Source organism: Engraulis encrasicolus, chromosome 10 (assembly GCF_034702125.1).
Source record: "Engraulis encrasicolus isolate BLACKSEA-1 chromosome 10, IST_EnEncr_1.0, whole genome shotgun sequence".
Lineage (NCBI taxonomy): Eukaryota > Metazoa > Chordata > Actinopteri > Clupeiformes > Engraulidae > Engraulis > Engraulis encrasicolus.
In genome coordinates, this window is record NC_085866.1 from 19509815 (window position 1) to 19517314 (window position 7500).

Below are 7500 nucleotides of genomic sequence, written 5' to 3' on the forward strand. Positions count from 1 at the left end.
CAACACTGCCACAGTTATTGTGTACTGTACGTGTGTGTGTGTGTGTGTGTGTGTGTGTGTGTGTGTGTGTGTGTGTGTGTGTGTGTGTGTGTGTGTGTGTGTGTGTGTGTGTGTGTGTGTGTGTGTGTGTGCATGCACGTGTGTGGTACCGTGTGCGTGTGTGCATGCGTGTGTGCATGCGTGTGTGTATGTGTGCGAGTGTGTGTGTGTGTGTGTGTGTGGTTGATTGCGGTTCGTTCGTGCTGTGCTGTACATTTCTGTCACTACAAAGTGCCTCAATGATTTCTCATTTTTCGCCCCCGAGGCGAACCGTTCCTTCAGGAGTTTAGTTTGTGTTGGTGATCTCTGCCTGCCCTCCTTTTGTCCCCGCAGGTCATCTGTCCATTGTGCTCCTGTTCCTTGTTTAGGACAGCCAGGAGGCCCCGGGTCCACCTCCCCTCCGCTGTGTTTCGGGACAAAGGCACATTAAAGGCACGCATGTCCCTCAGCTGTACAGAACATGTGTGTGTGTGTGTGTGTGTGTGTGTGTGTGTGTGTGTGTGTGTGTGTGTGTGTGTGTGTGTGTGTGTGTGTGTGTGTGTGTGTGTGTGTGTGTGTGTATGTGTGTGTGTGTGTGCCAGCTTACCCAGTCACTGAAGGCATTTTTGTTTTGCACACAAAACACATGAAGACTATTAAGGGGGCTGCAGTGGCCTCAAAGAAGCAGGTGTGTGTGTGAATGTGTGTGTGTGTGTGTGTGTGTGTGTGTGTGTGTGTGTGTGTGTGTGTGTGTGTGTGTGTGTGTGTGTGTGTGTGTGTGTGTGTGTGTGTGTGTGCGTGTGTGCGTGTGCGTCTGTGCGTGTGCATGTGCCTGATGCTGCGTTACATAAATCCCTGTCCACCGAGAGCTTCATGTTTCACTGTCGTGTTGGGTGAGTGTGAGTGTGTGTGTGTGTGTGTGTGTGTGTGTGTGTGTGTGTGTGTGTGTGTGTCGGGTATGTGTGTGGTCTGTGGTGGGGCTGCATGCCATACATGTCGACAGGTCATAGTCTGAGCGTGTGTGTGTGTGTGTGTGTGTGTCTCTGTGTGTGTGTGTGTCTCTGTGTGTGTGTGTGTGTGTGTGTGTGTGTGTGTGTGTGTGTGTGTGTGTGTGTGTGTGTGTGTGTGTGTGTGTGTGTGTGTGTGTGTGTGTGTGCTTGTTTGGATATTTGGTTTAAACAGTCTGATATCAGCATGTTGGTGACGTGTGCGTGTGCGTGTGCGTGTGCGTATGTGTGTGTAAGTGTGCGTGCGTGCGTGTGTTTATATGATTGTGAGCAAGGTTCTGTTTGTGATTATTGAATTGATCTTAAATTGTGTTATTAAATTTTGTTTTATTTGTGAAAAAGGGTTTAGACAATCTGGCATCAGCGTATTTTTGCGGGAGTGCACGTGCACCATGTGCGTGCATTTGTGCATGTGTCTGTGCATGCGACCGTGCGACCGTGCGACCGTGCGTTTGATGTTAGATAAGACCCTGTTTGTGTTATTAAATTGTCTGCATGCTTGTTTGCTTGTGTGTATGCTTAATTGGTTGCTTGTGTGTGTTTGTTTGGTTGTGTGTGTGTGTGTGTGTGTGTGTGTGTGTGTGTGTGTGTGTGTGTGTGTGTGTGTGTGTGTGTGTGTGTGTGTGTTTGTGTGTGTGTGTGTGTGTGTGCGTGTGCACTGAAAACTGATGTTTTTGTGATGCTTTGGGGTTTCATCTGGCGTCAGTGCTTTCTGTATTAGCTTTGGTGCTTCTGCGAGCTAATTTGCAATGTATATGTCTATGATGATGCTTTGTGCTTGCGTGAGTGTGTGTCTTTTGTCCTGTCTGTGATGGCGCCCTTGGTGGAGGTTGAGCAAGGACAGCAAAGAAAGCTCAACCCCCTCTCCCAACGCCCACACCCGCCACCCAAACGCACGCGCGCACACACACACACACACACACACGCGCAGCCTGTCAGCCAAGTGACTAACCCTGGAAATAGAGAGCAGGCGTGGAAAGCAGAAGCAAAAGAAATTGACTTTGAATGGAAGAGCAAGAGGCAGAAGCGGCAAAAGCTGCAAAAGAAGTTCTAGCGTCGAGGGCATCACAAGTCTTTAAAGAGAATGAATGATCATTTGATTATTTGATCATTTTTATATGATTATTATGATGTAAAACATGGGACAGCAATTGAATCATACATTCAAAGAAAAGGATAGTTGGGGATAACACCAAAAAGTCCTAAGGCTTATTTCTATTGTTTTCCCTAGAAGTTGAACTTCAGTGAATAATATGTCATGAGCTATGATGCGGTTCGGCGGCAGCCAATGCACTGCTACATTTTTCTAAACGCAAGCTTCGGTTGGTCGCTCTCCCTGATCAAACAGCAGAAAACATCAGCAGGAGAAACATCAGGGGAACCTCAGCTCAGCATTGGATTGTCCTTGCATATCTGCTCTGGTGTGTGTGTGTGTGTGTGTGTGTGTGTGTGTGTGTGTGTGTGTGTGTGTGTGTGTGTGTGTGTGTGTGTGTGTGTGTGTGTGTGTGTGTGTGTGTGTGTGTGTGTGTGTGTGTGTGTGTGCGCAACTATCATCACGTCTTCTCTGTGCACCACTTCTGGAAAAGTCCTCAAGTCACAGCAGCAGTCAACAGTTATGCAAACACACACACACACACACACACACACACACACACACACACACGCACATGCACATGCACACACACACACACACACACACACACACACACACACACACACACACACACACACACACACACACACACACACACACACACACACACACACACACAGAGTTTTGCATAGAAATGTGCTAAAGGAATACTGTTCTCTGGTTTTGCAAACCAGTCCAAAAGGTAGGCTACGGTATTTGAACTGACTAACCTTGTAGGCCAGCACTTCCAAAATGGTCACAGAGGTATCAGAATCGACACGTTGGTGCTGAGTCTCTCTCCGTTTGATATTCTTTCAAGCGGAAGGAAAAGCGCCGCAGCCAATTACCAGTCAGGGCCGGTGACAGCTTTGACTGGGCCCGGGACAAAATCATCTGAAAGCCCCCCCCCCCCCCCTAACAATGCAAGCAATGCTATGAGAACCCAATTCTGGGGCCCCTCTCTCTCCCTGGGCCCGGGACAACTGACACCTTTGCCCCCCTCTGTCAGCATCCCTGATTACTGTTATGCCACCCACAGGATGGAGGCGGAGCGCATTAGCACGTTGTGTACTGTGTGTTAGTCTCATGGGTTAGTCGCATGGGCCCTCATTCTCACCTTGTGTGCTTTGTCTGAAACCCCCAGTATGACTGTGTGTGTGTGTGTGTGTGTGTGTGTGTGTGTGTGTGTGTGTGTGTGTGTGTGTGTGTGTGTGTGTGTGTGTGTGTGTGTGTGTGTGTGTGTGTGTGTGCGTGTGTGTGCATGATATTCGTCCCCCGGTGTCTGCATGGGTCTTTATTTCCACCTCATGTGCTGTGACTGAGTCTCCCAGCTGAATCTGCATGTGACTGAAGTCTTCAAAGTGACAGACGTGCAAATGGAATTTTGGAAGAGTGCACTTGAGGAATTCACATGATCATGCCAGTCCAGCAGTCAATCTCCAACACGTCTAATACTGGTGTACAGTACTTACATCCTTTTAAAATATTTATTTCATTTTTCCTGATGGTTAGTTTTATTGCATTTACGCTAAAATGTTTGTATTCACACAGTGTTAGCATTGCTAATCTTTTGGGCTTTTGAATATCCTTCGCATTCACCAATTTCTGTTACGCACATTGAGCTGCCTCTATGAATAAAACGCACTCTACGAATACTGTAAGCTCACCATACCTTGACGTGTTATTGGAAAAACACACGTCATCGGCTGTCATACCACTGAAGCATCCTAGACAGATTGGATTCCAGATTAGGACAAAGGAAAAGGTAGAAAGCAAAAGCCCTGCCATCACGTATTTATTCAGTCTGCCTGTGCCTATCAAAACAGCTTATTTCATTAATGAGATGATCTAGGATCATCTGGATGAGTGAATTTGCTGGGACAGACAAATATGCGTGCCGGATTTATATTCGCTGAACCCACAATACCTGGCTCTGCACTTCATGAGACAGTAGCTGGTGTTCTGCAGAGCCTATTAACCCGTTAAGACACGCCGTTAAAAATGAGGTATTGCCAGAATGGCAATGACCAAGTCGTAGTGTCTTACTAAAGGTCCTATGTAGTAGTGTAGCACTACGGTAGCTCACTTTTCAATTACTATTACATCGTACCACTGACTGGAGTGGCGTCCATTATGGGGCTACAGAGATGAAATACGACGTTGCTGGACAACGACGTGATTGGCCCCTAATTTTCTGATGGAATTATTTACAACAGCTGTCTAAACGCATGAATAGACCAAGCGCAACATGAGCGAGTCCAGTGACGGAAGTAATTGACTTTGTATTGAGTCGCGGGAGACAGAAGAGGCAAAAGCGATTCGGGCTACTAGAGCGACAGTTTGTAGTTGAACTTGAAAATGTTTTGAGTGCTTCCATTCTGCTATTAACGGACATACTCTGTCGCTTCTATCGCTCGTATCGCTCCAGCTACACAGCCTAGCGATTCTCTGACGCTTGATCTCATTGCGGGCGGTGTATTCGCCTGGTAACAGTTAATCTAGGCTCTCTTCATAACAGTGTTGTAGTGATAAACATTCCAAATAATGTCTCACTACTGTGGCCCAGAAACATTGCTCAAAAAGTTGCCCGTGTATCATTTCCTTCAGTGAGAGAAGGATACACAGGACAGAAAGATAGAAGGATAGAAGAGCCAACCCAGACTAGGTCCAGTGAGAGGGTGCAAGGGGCGAAGAGATGCTGAACATGTGCACCCGAACCTCCTTCCCCAAAAGGCAGTCACGTACCGGTAGAATAGTGTACTAATGTTAGTGAAAATAAACACAATATCACGGGGAAAGACACACTCACGTCTTTTAGGCTAGTCTAAGTTTTTAACTTGGTGTAGAATCCCACAAAAGGCCATGATCACACCAAACAAGGGGTTTTGCTTATAACCCTCCTTGTGCTTGAAACTGATACTTTGGTTATTAGACACGGATGTTTACAATTTCTGCCTAGAATCCAAATGTTGTCAGTAGTGATTACTGGACATCTGGAAATCGGCCAGTGACGTGAAGTGGATTTTCCTACTTGAGTTGATTTTTTTTTTCTACTCAATATGCTCAGGGCGGACAGGCAGAATATATGAGTTCCACCAAAGGCAGTGTGAAATATGCTCACTTTCAAACAACATAAAAGACAAATTTGGACAATTTGGACAAATCTGCCTGTGTTCGGTGTTATTGTAGTCTAAGTCTAGAGAGTGTATTCAAAAAGCAAACGACAACAGACAGCACAGTCAGGAATTTACTAATTTATTCACCCAAAAATTTTCCATATTTCTTCAGGGGGTAATGTCAATGTCTCTTGTAAAGACAAATTCACTGGCTGTCAGCTGTCATCAAAGCCATCAGTAGGGTTCAGAAAGCAAAAAAGTAACCGCCACACTTTAATTTAGACTCATGTGACTTCACTGAGTTGCTGATCAACTGATTTAGAACTGGTTGGATCAAATTTATGCTCGTTTTTTTCTCTCTCCTTGAGTCCCGTGCTGTGCTAGTGTGGCACAGATGCCTCCTCTCTTCCTCATCTGCGCTCTTTGCTGCTTCCTCTCTTCCTCCTCTGCTCTTGGCAGCCTATCAGGACTAGTGTGACATCTTTGCCTCCTCTTCTGCTGAATCCTTCTCCTAACAGCCTTCTTGGCCTGCAGTGATGTCTCTTGTCTCCAATTGTCTTGAGAACTGTGCTAAGTGACTGTGGCACAAAAACCTCCTCTGCTCTTTCCAGCATCTTGAACTGGAGTGACACCTCTGTGATACCCCTGTCTGCTATCGTCTGGAGTGCCCAGCTAACACAAACTCGTCCATGGGCCTCTGACTGTAAAAACACAGTATGCTGTCTGTCTGATTGCCATCTTTGAAAGCATGGCATCCTTTGTTTTTACTTTCATTCTGGATTGACACCTCTGTGTTGGGTGTTCTCTACTTCTCCTCATAACCCCCTAAATTCCTCTTTGCTGCCTTTCTACCTGTCATTGTGTGGGACATGGAGTGCTTCAAGTCGGCTGTGCTATGCTTTGTTATTAAGTGTGGTAATGTCCCTGGCAGGGGCGCTGCCAGAAATGCTGGGCCCCATGAAAGATTCAAATTTTGGGCCCCCTTAAGGGCCCCTCTCAGTGCTTGGGCCCCTTTAAGGGCCCCTATCAGTGCTTGGGACCTTAGAATCTGTACTACTTTTCCCCCCCTAGCGGCCCCCATGGTCCCTGGACTGACACCTCTGAAAGTGAAAGCCCACCTGGAAAACTCCTACTGCCATTATGACACAGCACTCTCCAGCACACAGTGCTCACTACACACAACTAAATTGCATTCATGCCTCACTTGTGCAAAGGGGCAGCCTCAAATGGCGCTCCAAGGTGGGACGGTACCATGCTCAGGGTACCTCAGTCATGGAGGAGGGTGGGGGAGAGCACTGGTTAATTACTCCCGAGTCCCCCAACCAGCCTGGCTGATCAGGAGTTTAACCGGCAACATTTGGGCTACAAGTCTGACGCAATAACCGCTTACCCATGACGACTAGACTCTGCCTGAAGTGTGCTCTTTCTGTTCTCCCCAGCCTACCTGTCTGCCATCATTTGAAATGCACCGATGCAGGAGAGCAGATGGCATAACGCGGGGTGTGTTTGTATAGCACAGTTCAGTCAATCACGGAGCCCAAAGTACTTTAACAGTTTGACAGGAATATTGGCGTTGGCAGATTTTCAAAACAATTGCAGGATGGTGTTTTGCAGTGAGACATTGCAGAGTGATCCGGTCAGTGTACTCTAGAAGCAACAGCGGTGAGGAGAAAGTCCCTTTTCATGCTTCCTCACCTCCTCAACTCCTCTATCCCTCAGAGCCTTCGTGGACTACTAGTGAAGCCAGAGATATTTTAGGTTCTTTAGGCCTTTTAACTATCTCTGGTGGCGCCTTTTTGTCTGCCATTTCTGTGTTACTGTGGCATAAAAGTCTTCTCTCCTCTCTCCTCTTTGTAGACTCTTGGACTGGAGTGATGTGTCTGTCTTAGTTTTTTCTTTTATTACTGTCAGGGTGTTTCAAGATTGACACCTCTATCTGCAGTGCGCAGCTCTTGTCTTCTTGTACCTAAACCCATCCTGTCCTCTAATCTATTCTTCAACTCTTCTTCTACTTCTTGCAGCCTTCCTGGGCTTGAGTGCAGTGTGGACGGTCTACCAGCGATGGGCAACCTGGATTCAGCAGCTATATTCCAGTGCCATATATTCCAAATGACCGGGTTTTAACGGTCCAATTAGGGTATAGTCAGTCACCTGATTGATTTGGACAAGTATGGGGTCCTTTGGAATATGTGGCACTGGATTGTAGCTTCTGAATCCAGGTTGCCAG